The following is a 12,793-nucleotide window of genomic DNA, read 5'->3' on the forward strand; positions in this document are numbered from 1 at the left end:
CAATCCACAGTACTGTATTTCATTGACTATAAAGCTTCCTTCGCAATATTCATTCTTCTTAAATAGTCCCTTGTTGTGACTGCACTTCTGATTATTTAAATATGTTTTAAAGGATTCATTATGGACTTTATTCAGCTCTTAAAAGCTAGACTTTTCTGAACTATTCCAGTCTTCCTCCAACCAACTGAAATGTTATGAAAAAATTTAAAAACGTGGAGTGATACAGTGCAAATCTTACAATGCACTTTGATGTAGTTTATGAATTATCTTCTATTAATTAAAATATGTCCCAATAAGTATGATACCCATAATCTGTGGGTCTTTTACTGAAATCAGACTTAATAAAGAGGTCATTCAGTTTTTATACTAAACAGACAAAAAATTTGAAAAACTATGACAGAGCACCTCTGCTTAGGCATGGGAAAAGGAGCACTGGAGTAGGGTTTATTATTATCTCTATCTTAGTAATAAAACAAAGCTGTCATTATAGGAGATACATAGTTAAGCCTTCAGCTTAGTTCTTTAAGACTGGTTTAATATGGGCCAGTTTTTCTGGAACCTGCCAAGAACATAAACAGCCAAGATCTAGAAAAGTAATTTTTCCTCATAGAAGACCTAATGTTGTACTTTCCAGCTTACTGAAAGCAATTAAATATGTTAATTGCATATATTTTAGTAACTTCTCAAGACATACTGGTACATATTTTAGTATAGAAGATTATCAAGTACAAGAATTATATTCTGCTACTTGCTGACAATATCAAAAACCTAAATGATGATCTTAAAGGTCAAAGTGACAACTAAAATAAAGTTCAGCTTTGACCAGTTTTAGTAGGTTACTCTATGTGTTAGATCCAGAAGTAACCTTAAGTTTAAAATATTGAAATAGAGCAAAGATTAGGAAAAACTGTATATCTTGCGGCAAATGATACTTGCATGTTAATAAAGGCTCTTGACTGAAAGGTTTGATGAACACTTGGTTTTTGATCCTTTTAACTTTAATTTTCTCTTTCTCCTGAGAATTCATGAAACTACTTGCTTCAGGACATCTTGCCATATGATTTAGTAGCAAGAATTTTTATTTGGTTAAATCAAAGAGATAATTTTATATAGCATTGAAAACAGTTTTCTGACACTTAGTAATTAGTTTACTTTCCAAATTATGGGCAAATCTGCCCAACTTTCTTTTTTCTGCAAACTATTACCACAAAATCTTGTTTTACTCAGTTAATATTTCATTTCTGTACTAAGATTATCTTATGCTTTTTAGATTGCTTATCTTTCATGCAATTATTGACAAATGACAGTCTCCTTACTTTTGAAGTCTTGTTGATACTAAGAAATACAATTCACCGTAAGCAGTAAATTCAGCTTATGTTAAAAGAGAAATACATTTAGAGACATCTTGCTATGCATGGAATGGTCATCTTAGTGTGAGCCATATGCTAAATTTATCAATTTTGAAAATATTTCAGGTATTCTGAGAAATAATATAAAACTGCTATTAAAGATTGAAGAGTGTTTAACCCTAGTAATTCCTATTTATATAATTTTCTATAAAGAAATTTCATACAACTTAAAGTTTGGACGTATCCAGACTTAGCATGCTAAGTTGAGCTTTTGATTGGTTATCTCTAAGTTTGATAAGACATTTAAGATCTGGAAATCAGTAAATGCCATTGGATTTTTTTTATATGCATGGTGTTTTATTTACAATATATAAATGTTTTAATTCCAGGCCAGTCATATTTGTGCCAAGATTTTACATTTCTATTATGTTAAACTCTTAAATTTTGTACCTAATGATCTCTTGGTTTAAGCAAATATTTATTAGCCCAGTACACAAAACTGGGCATTAAATTCTGAAATCTTGTGTTAACTAGCCATGTTATCTTGAACAAGTTACTGAGCCTTAATTTTACATTTAGAAAATTAGGAGATTGCACATTAATAGGGTGATAATGTTTACCACATTAATTTTCTTAATGAACAAACAAGATTGTGTTTGTGGATATTGCTTAAATCCAAGATGACAAACATTACAGATAAGATTAGGATTATAAATGAGAGAAAATGGTTTTGTTGTTGCATCTCTTAAATAATACTCTAAATTTGTTTCACTGCTTTTGATTAAGCATTAAATACCATACATCAGTACTACATATATTAATAATTAGTTTAGAATCCTTGTAGTTGTTTTCTATTGCCTGCTACATAAAGAAAATTCAATTTTAGTTTTGGTTACCAATAATTGTTAATATAAAGGGAATATTGGCTGTTTTCATGCCAGTATTATGTAATGCAAGTTCAACCCAAGACTCATTTTTCATTCATATCCTAAATTAGTAACTTACGCTGAAATAGATACATGTGTAAATTACTTATAACAGTTATATGATTTTAGCTTTTACATTTAGGTCTTTGATTTTAAGTTAAATTTTGTATATGGTGTGAGGTAATGATTCAACCTCATTCTCTCTTATGTGGGCATCCCAGTACCATTTGTTAAAAAGACTCTTCTTTCCCCCATTTAATGGTCTTGGCACCCTTGTTGAAAATTTTAAAGTTGCTTTGATATAGAACTTATGTCTTAATTGTCAAATTGTTCTGTAAGTTTTGTGTTTGTTATTACTCTTATATAGGACCCAGGGGCATCAGAATTAGATTTTTTCCCCTCTGTAGTACTAGATGCTTAGAGTCATTTTTAATATAAAAATATCTTGTAAGGTTTACCTAGATATAAGTTTATATGTTAAGGCCTTTATTTGTGATAAGATCTATTGCTTCATTATCTAGAGAAGCATGTATATGATGATAGCTTAGGATAAGAAAAATTCAAATTTCATGACTTTTTATTCAACCAGAATTATCTAAAATTTTTTAATCAGCCTTTTACATCATGAAGTAAGGCTTGTGATTAATTCCATCTATGCATATCAATTTATCTAGTTCCACTGTTGGATTTTTTTTTGTAATACATCACTAGGATATTAACTATAAGGCATGTTAAATTTTGATGCAAATTTATCAAATATATTTTACTTTTGAGTCAGTGTAGTGTCATTTCTGTGAATCCCATCTCAAGTATAATTTTGAATTGGAAAGCACATTTTCTTCAGACTATTAAAGACAATTTTTGTCTTTCCATAATTTCATTCAGCCACTTTTGAACAAAATGCCTGTTTCTTTAGTTTCTTACAGCCATCATTTGGATCAATCAGTATGTTGCCTTTTGCTATTTGGTTTTTATTTTGATGAAGATTCAAGACAAAATTTATAGTTCAGCAAAGATCACAAGCTAATCTATGGTGAGATTCTAGATTCAGATTATAGTTCAAATTAGAACAAACATGGTGCTTAGCTTCTAGAGGTGACCTATGAATCCTACATCCAGAAAAGGAAGTGATATTTGTTAGAGTATTTCAATATACAGAATATTGAAATGGTAGAATTGAGATAGGGAGGTAATGCATGAGGTGTGCCTATGAAATAGTAAATGCTTAAGAAATATATAACATTTCTATCTAAATGAACATTATCCTTCACTTAGTAGGGCTATTGTTCCTCAAAATGTTTCCAGATTTCAGAGTTTATAATAAATGTCCTTTTGAATAGCCTCATTAGTGAGAGATGCTTTTCTTTAAATGTTTTGCAATAGCCAATAAATATTTTTTATCTAAACCTACTGAATAAAGGTAAGTGGCCAGACTGGTTCAGGAAGAAGGTATATAACTAGAAGAACTAGAGGAGCTTTCTCATATAGCCAGTAATCTGGTTCAGTATCATGGCATGTCACAAAAACTGTAAGAATGTAGCAGCATCAAAGTTGTAATTCAAATGGATTTTATAAAATTGCTCTCTTACAATGCAGCACATCTCCATTACTTTGCTTAAAGTAGACAGGGTTTAAGCATTGTGCTTCCAACATTTTGTTGTTGTTTTTTTCCACCATCACACTGAAAGACATTTTTCCTGTTCTGGGCAAGAAGAGGCTCTATCTGGTAAAGTCCTTCAACACTGAAGTTACTCTGATGAAAACCTATTCTTAAAGAATTGAGCCCAGGAAGTTACACTGACTAGTGAAATGGCTATACCAAAGTTATAAAAGGCCAAAAGCTTGTGAAACTAATGAAACTACAACTTATGAGATTTGTTTTTGAATGCAACTGTTATTCTTTTCCTAGCAATTTTTGCCTTATGTACATCTTCTAAAAACTAGATTGTAAGACAGCAGGGATGAATGGGGAGAATTATTTTTTTAGGTGGTGGTGATCTGTTACCTTTCCTAGTGCCCAGCACAGCACCTTTACATTGCAAGCATTCAATAAATGTTGAGTTGAAGCAAACTCACTGGTGTGTTAAGGTAGTGTCTCAGTCATATTCCACTGCAACCTTAAGTTTTATATCTTAACTACAGATATGTAAATGTTGAAATAAAATATTAGTGTGAGACTAACTGGAGATAACTATGTCATCTGGTCTGCCACTTGCAGGGAAGAGTACTGAATGGGCAGGCAGGGAAGCTCGGTTCAAGACCATTAATGATCCAGCTTGATGTTCTCCCATGAAAAATAAATAGTAGTCTCTGAATAAATTACTCCAAAGAAGATACACAAATGACCAGCAATACAGGCAAACCTGCTCAAGTCATAAGTCTTTAGGGAAATACTAAACCACAATAAGATACTTTACATCCACTATGATAGCTATAATATTTTTTTAAAGGAGAGTAATAAATATTGGCCCAGATGTGTAAAAATTGCAACTTATAAAGTCCAGGTGTGAATATAAAACGGAGCAGCTGCTGTAGAAAAGTTTGGCACTTCCAATAATTAAATGGAGAGGTTCCAGTTCAAGATGGCAATGTAGAAGACTGAACACACCTCCTTCAGGGAACACGCCAAATTACATCTATTAACAGAAAATTGCTCCTGAACAAGAACTGAAGACTGAACAGCTACTCAACAACAAAGAGAACAGCAAGAGAAATGGAAACATGCCACAGTTCAAAAGACTAGTATATCTGGCTAGCCAGCAAAAGTCACTAAACACACATAATCTGCATAGGGGACACTATACACAAGACCACCACTTCAATGTTAGGAGAAGTAGCCATTTCACCTAATTCATAGAAACAAAATCAAACTGGGGAGATAGGAATATGTTCCAAAAGAAAGAACAAGAACAAAAATTAAAAAATGAAACAGACAAGCAAAATGCCTGATAAGGAATTTAATGATCACAAAGATACTTAGTTGGAGAAAAGAATTGGAGAACTCAGTGAGACCTTCAATAAAGAGACGAAATATAAAAAGGATCAATCTTAGTTGAATACAATAAATGAAGTAAAAAACACACTAGAGGGGATCAACAATAGATTAGAAGATGCAAAAGAATATTTCGGGATCTAAAAGAATAATAGCACACGACAGCAAAAAGAAAAAATTGAGAATATATTAAGAGATCTCTTGGACAACATCAAGCAAACAAACATTTGCATTATAGGGGTGCCAAAAAAGAAGAGAGAGAAAGATGTAGAAAACTTATTTGAACAAATAACTGTAAACTTCCCTAACCTAGTGTAGGAAAAGACATCCAAGTCCAAGAAGCACAGAACGTTCCAAACAAGATAAAGAGAATCTTAAAAGCAGCAAGAAAACAAAAAGAATCTTAAAAGCAGCAAGCAAGAAAAAAAATTACCTATAAGGGAAAACTTATAAGACTATCAGTTGAGGGGCGCCTGGGTGACTCAGTCATTAAGCATCTGCCTTTGGCTCAGGTCATGATCCCAGAGTCCTGGGTTCGAGCCCCACATCGGGCTCCCTGTTCAGTGGGAAGCCTGCTTCTCCCTCTCCCACTCCCCCTGCTTGTGTTCCCTCTCTCACTGTGTCTTTCTCTGTCAAATAAATAAAATCTTAAAAAAAAAAAAAGACTATCAGTTGATTTTTCAGCAGAAACTGCAAGCCATAAGGGACTGGCTTGATATATTCAAAGTGCTGGAAGGAAAAAATCAACAACCAAGAATACCCAATAAGGATGTCATTCAGATTTGAAGGAGAGATAAAGAGTTTCCCAGACAAACAAAAGATAAAGGGGTTTATCACCATCAAACTAACCTTACAAGAAATGTTAAAGGGACTTCTTTAAGTGGAAAAGAAATGGCCATAATTAGACATGAGAAAAATATGAATTAAAAGAGGAAAAATACGACAAAATATACATAAAATGTGGGGAAGGAGGTAAAAGGGGAAGATCAAAGGGAAAGGTTTTTTCCTTTTTTTAAAAAAAATGTGTTTGAACTTAAATGACCATTGAGTTAATATGGACTGTTTATTTAGGATATTGTGTATGAACCTCATGGTAACCACAAACCCAAAACCTATAATAGATACACAAAAAATAGAAAGCCAAACAAAACACACATAATACTCATCAATCACAAAGAGAACAAAAGAGAACAAAGAACTACAAAAATAACCAGAAAACAAATTTTTAAAATGGCAATAGGTACCATGTAAATGACCTAAACGCTCCAATCAAAAGACAGACTAAAAGACAGCTAAAAAACAAGACCCATCTACATGCTGCCTACAAGAGACTCCCCTCAGACCTAAAGATGCACGCAGACTAAAGGTAAAGGGATGGAAAAACATTCACCATGCAAACAGAAATGAAAAAAAGCCAGGATAGCAATACCTGTATCAGACAAAATAGACTTTAAAACAAAGACTGTAACAAGAGACAAAGAAGGGCATTACATGATGATAAAGGGATCAATCCAACAAGAGAATATAACAATTGTAAATATCTACATACCCAACACTGGGGACACATAAATACAAGGCAGATATTAATAAACATAAAGAGAGAAATTGATGGTAATATAATAATAGTAGGGGGCTTTACTACTCCACTCACATCAATGGATAGATCATCCAGAAAGAAAATCAGTAAGGAAACAATGTCTTTAAATGACACACTGGAACAGATATATTGAGAACATTACATCCAAAAGCAACAGAATACACATTCTTTTCAAGTGCACATGGACCATTCTCCAGAATAGATCATATATTAGGCAATAAAACAAGGTTCAATAAATTTAAGAAGACAGAATCATACCAGGCTTCTTTTCCAACCACAGAGTATGAAACTAGAAGTAATTCACAAAAAAAACATTGGAAAAAACACAAACATGTGGAGACTAAAAATGATACTAAATAACCAATGGGTCAATTAAGCAATCAAAGAAATAAAAAAATACATGGACACAAATGAAAATTAAAAAAAAAAATGGTCCAAAATCTCTGGGACACAGTGAAAGCCGTTCTATGAGGGAAGTTTATAGCAATACAGGTCTGCCTCAAGAAACAAGAGAAAGCTCAAACAGGTGCACCTGGCTGGCCATGTCAGTGGAGCGTGCAACTCTTGATCTTGAGATTGTGGGTACAGCCCCATGTTAGGTGTAGAGACTACTTAAAATTAATATCTTTAAAAAACAAAAAAAGACAAAACTCAATCTAAACTTGTGCCTAAAGGAACTAGAAAAAGAATAAAAACCCAAGGTGAGTAGAAGAAAGGAAATAACAAAGGTCAGAACAGAAATAACATACAGATTAAAAATAAAATAGAAAAAGATAAACAAAATTGACTAACTGTTAGCCAGACTCATCAAGAAAAAAAGGGAAAGGGGGTACCTGGCTGGCTCAGATGGTTAAGTCTTTGCCTTTGGCTCAGGTCATGATCTTAGGGTCCTGGCAATAGCCCTGTATCAGGCTCCCTGCTCAGTGGGGATCCTGCTTCTCCCTCTCCCTCTGCTTCTCTCCTCCACTCGTGTGTACATGTGCAGGCGCTCTCTCTCAAATGAATAAAATCTTTAAAAGAAGAAAAAAGAGAAAGTATTTAAATAAAATCAGAAATGAGAGAGAAGTAACAACTAACACCACAAAAATACAAAGGATCATAAGAGAATACTCTGAAAAATTCAAAGAAATGGATAAATTCCTAGAAACAGACAATCTTCCAAAACTGAACCAGGAAGAAATAGAAAATCTTAACAACAAATTACAAGTAATGAAATTGAATTGGTAATCAAAAAGCTATCAAAAAATAAAAGTCCAGGACCACACAGATTCACAAGTGAATTCTACCAGATATTTAAAGAAGAGTTAAAACCTATTCTCTTCAAACTATTCCAAAACAGAAGAGGAAGGAAAGCTTCCAAATGCATTCTATAAGACCAGAATTACTCTGATAACAAAACCAGACAAAGAAAACTATAGGCCAAAATCCTTGATGAACATACATGCAAAACTCAACAAAATATTAGCAAACCACATATAATAATACATTAAAAAGATTATTCATCATGATCAGTGGGACTTATTCCTGGGACAAAAGATAGTTGCAAATCAATCGATATCATATACCACATCAACAAAAGGATAAAATCTTATGATCATTTCAATAAATGCAAAAAAAAAAGAAAAACTATTTAACAAGATTCAACATCCATTCGTGATAAAAACTCAACAAAATGAAGTTAGAAGGAACACACCTCAACATAATAAAGACCATATATGAAAAACCTACAGTGAACAATGGGGAAAAATTGAGAATTTTCCCTCTAAGGTCAGGAGCAAGACAAGGATGTCTATTCTCACCACTTTTATTCACCATGGTATTAGAAGTCCTAGCCATAGTAATCAGACAAGAAAAAGAAATAAGAGACATCCATATTGGTAAAGAAGTTAAACTGTCACTGCTTGTCCCTCTCCCTCTGCTCCTCCCCGCTGCTCACTATCTCCCTCAAATAAATAAATAAAATCTTAATTTTTATAAAAGAATTTATACAACTCTAAACAAGCCAAACAACCTCAAAACAAGCGAACAATCAATTAAAAACTGGTCGGGGGGGAGGGCGCCTGGATGGCTCAGTCATTAAGCGTCTGCCTTTGGCTCAGGTCATGATCCCAGGATCCTGGGATCGAGCCCCACATCGGGTTCGCTGCTCCACAGGAGGCCTGCTTCTCCCTTTCCCACTCCCCCTGCTTGTGTTCCTTCTCTTGCTGTGTCTCTCTGTGTCAAATAAATAAATAAAAACTTAAAAAAAAAAACTGGTCAGGGGACCTGAATAGACATACAGACATACAGATGACCAACAGATACATGCATTTCCCTAATCATCAGGGAAATGCAAATCAAAACCACAATGAGATACCACTTCACACATGTTAGAATAACTAAAATCAAGAAGACAAGAAACAAGTGTTGGTGAGGATGCAGAGAAAAAGGAACACTTGTGCACTGTTGGTGGGAATATAAATTGGTACAGCCACTGTGGGAAACAGTATGGAGTTTCCTCAAGAAATTAAAAATAGAAATAAATTTATTTAAAAAATAAAAAAATAGTTTCCCTGGGTGGTGCAGTCAGTTGAGTGTCTGACTCTTGGTTTTGGCTCAGGTTGTGATCTCAGGATTGTGAGATGAAGCTCCACACCAGCCTCTGCACTCAGTGAGGATTCTGCTTGGGATTTTTCTTCCTCTTCCTCTGCCCCCTCCCCCTCCAAAATAAATAAATAAATCTTTAAAAAAAATAAAAACAGAAATACCATATGATCCAATAATTGCACTATTGGTTATTTACCCGGGAAAACAAAAACACTAACTCAAAAAGTTATATGCACCCCTAAGTTTATTGCAGCATTATTTACAATAGCCAAGACATGGAAGCAACCTAAGTGTCCCATTTGAGACAACATGGATGGACCCAGAGGGTATTATGCTAAGTGAAATAAGACTGAGAAAGACAAATACCTACCACATGACTCCACTTATAAATGGAATCCTAAAAAAAGGATTAAACAAACAAATCAGAACTGTAAATACAGAGAACAAATTGATGGTTGCCAGAGGGGAGGCAAGTGGGAGGTTGGGCAAAATGGGTGAAGAGCAGAGAGAAATATAGGCCTCCACTTATGGAATATATAAGTCATGGAAATAAAAAGTAAAGCATAAGGAATACAGTCAATGATATTGTAATAGTGATATAACAAGACAGATGGTAGCTATGCTTGTGGTGAACAGAGCATAATGTATAAACTGGTTAAATCACTAAGTTGTATACCTGAAACTAATGCAACATTTTGTGTCAACTATACTTAAATTTTTAAAAATGTTTTTTAAAATGTTAAAAAGAATTATCATATGACTCAGCATTTACACTCCTAGATACTCAAAAATTCCTAATGAAATTTTAAACATCAAAATAGCTAGCCGAAGGAGAAAAAAAGTTATGATTATAAGATACTCTTTAAAGAAAGAGTAAAATTTTTTGAGGGGTAACTATCCACCATAAGCAAATCCATTGCCTTTATTATATACAACAGAATGAGAAAACAAATTAAGCATTAAATTTAAAACATTTGAAAAAAATGCTAAGGAAAGTAGGATGAAAGAATTAACAAAACTAGAAACAGAAAATAGGAATTAGTATATTATAAGGACATTTATATAAGAGATGATTCAGAATAGACAAATTTTCGGGACATATCAAGAGAAAAGTGGGAAAGCAAAAATGCACAGATAAAATGAAAAGAGAAAACAATGCCTAACATTTGTTATGAGAAAAGTTATACACAAAAATGGAGAAAAGTTTTTAAATTATATTAGATTATTATATACATGATTCCAATAAATTTTTGAATTGTGATTGACTTACTAGGAAAATATAAATTATGAAAATTAAACCAAGATAAAATCTAAGTAGACCAATGAACCATGGAAGAAAATGAAGTAGTTGTCAAGGCATTTCTCCCAAAGAGGCATAAGACTAGATTATTTTAAGTGTTTTGGTTTTTTAATACACATATATATGCACACACACAGAATGGAATACTATTCAGCCATAAAAAAGAATGAATTCTTGCCATTTGCAACAACACGAAGGACCTTGAAAGCATTATGCTAAGTGTAGTAAGTCAGAAATAGGAAGACGAGTACCATATAATCTCACTTAGATGTGGAACCTACAAACCAAACCAAAACAACACAAATCAAGATCACAGATATGGAGAACAGATAGATTGGTGATTGCCAGAAGTGGGAGTGAGGGGGTGAAACGGGTAAAAGAGATCAAAAGATACAAACTTCCTGATTAAATAAGTCATGGGGATATAATGTACAGCATGATGACTATAGTTAATAATACTGTGTTGCATATTTTAAGATTGCTGAGAGTTGATTTTAAAAGTTCTCATCATAAGAAATTTTTTTCTAACTATGTATGATGACAGATGTTAACTAGACTTATTGTGTGATCATTTTGCAATATATACAAATATCAAGTCATGTTGTACACCTGAAACTAATATGATGTTTTATGTCAATTACATCCCTAAAAAAAAATGAGAACCAACATAAGAATACTTGCTATTAATACACTAGTATTTCTTGGAAATTTCCAGGAAGTGGTAATTTTTTTTAAAGGTTTTATTTATTTATTTGACAGAGAGAGACACAGCAAGAGAGGGAACACAAGCAGGGAGAGTGGGAGAGGGAGAAGCAGGCTTCCTGCGGAGCAGGGAGCCTGATGCAGGACTCGATCCCAGGACCCTGGGATCATAACCTGAGCTGAAGGCAGATGCTTAACAACTGAAGCCATCCAGGTGCCGCCAGAAACTGGTAATTTTTTAAATTAGGTATAAATATTGGGGGGGGAACAGACAATAATATGTGCAGACAATGTGATGTCTCATAGAAAAATCCTCAAAGTGTCAACTGAAAAATTCTGAAATCTAGAAGAAAGAAGTTGAAAATGCAATGGACATTTTTGTGGGATGCTTTATTTGTTTACTTTTGTTTTAGCTGTATATCATATAAGTTCCCATCCTGGATTTGGAAAATACCCATTATCTAAATACAAGTGAAGGTGGGGCCCCAACATCCTACTACAGAAGCCAAAAAGAGACATCTTCTCAGCTTCCTGACTACCCATGCATTGGGATGTGATCAAGAAACCTTCCACATCCTTCCAATAATTGCCTTTTCTTTTCTACCTAGGCTGTTGAAGACTATGAGTCTTACAGAAATTGATGTTAAAGGTAGGTAAAGGGTAACAAACACGCAGGAAATTGGGGGAATCTGATTTTTTTTTTTATTACCTTGGCTAGATAGGGCCAAAAGCAGCGGCAATTCTATAGTATTCATAAATGGTAATCTGAAAGTCAAGAGCTCAGGAGGGTTAAATAGCTACTTAAGTTATTTCTTGCCCATTGAGGACAGGGCTTTGGATGCTTACAAAGCACCTATCAAAGATGGAAGATATGAAGAATTAACAGTGTGAAATTATAGTCTGAGAGGTGGAAGGATCACTTTTAATGGTAATGAATTTTAGGAAATTTCTAGTATTCTGTTCATCAGCCACAGGCAGCTTTTTGATCATTGTAAAACTAAATTTGAAGACTGATTCAAAAAATTGCTGAATTAAAATGTCAGTTGAAGGGTGCCTGGGTGGCTCAGTCGGTTAAGACTCCAACACTTGATTTTGGCTCAGGTGATGATCTCAGGGTCGTGAGATCAAGCCCTCCATCTCTCTCTCTCCCTCTCCCTCTGCCCCCACCCCCTGGCTGGCACACTCTCTCCCTCTAAAAAAAAAAAAATTAATAAATTAAATTAAAATAAAACATCAGCTGAGTTGCCCACTGGTGGTTACATGTCTACTATGTAAAATTTAAGATATTAAAAGTAGGAGACCCCAAAATTAAACAGGGATCGTTTCTAATCCCTCATTATT

The sequence above is a fragment of the Eumetopias jubatus genome, unplaced genomic scaffold (genome assembly GCF_037043125.1).
Source record: "Eumetopias jubatus isolate StellerSeaLion01/CBP00866 unplaced genomic scaffold, mEumJub1_p1.0 scaffold_4, whole genome shotgun sequence".
NCBI lineage: Eukaryota > Metazoa > Chordata > Mammalia > Carnivora > Otariidae > Eumetopias > Eumetopias jubatus.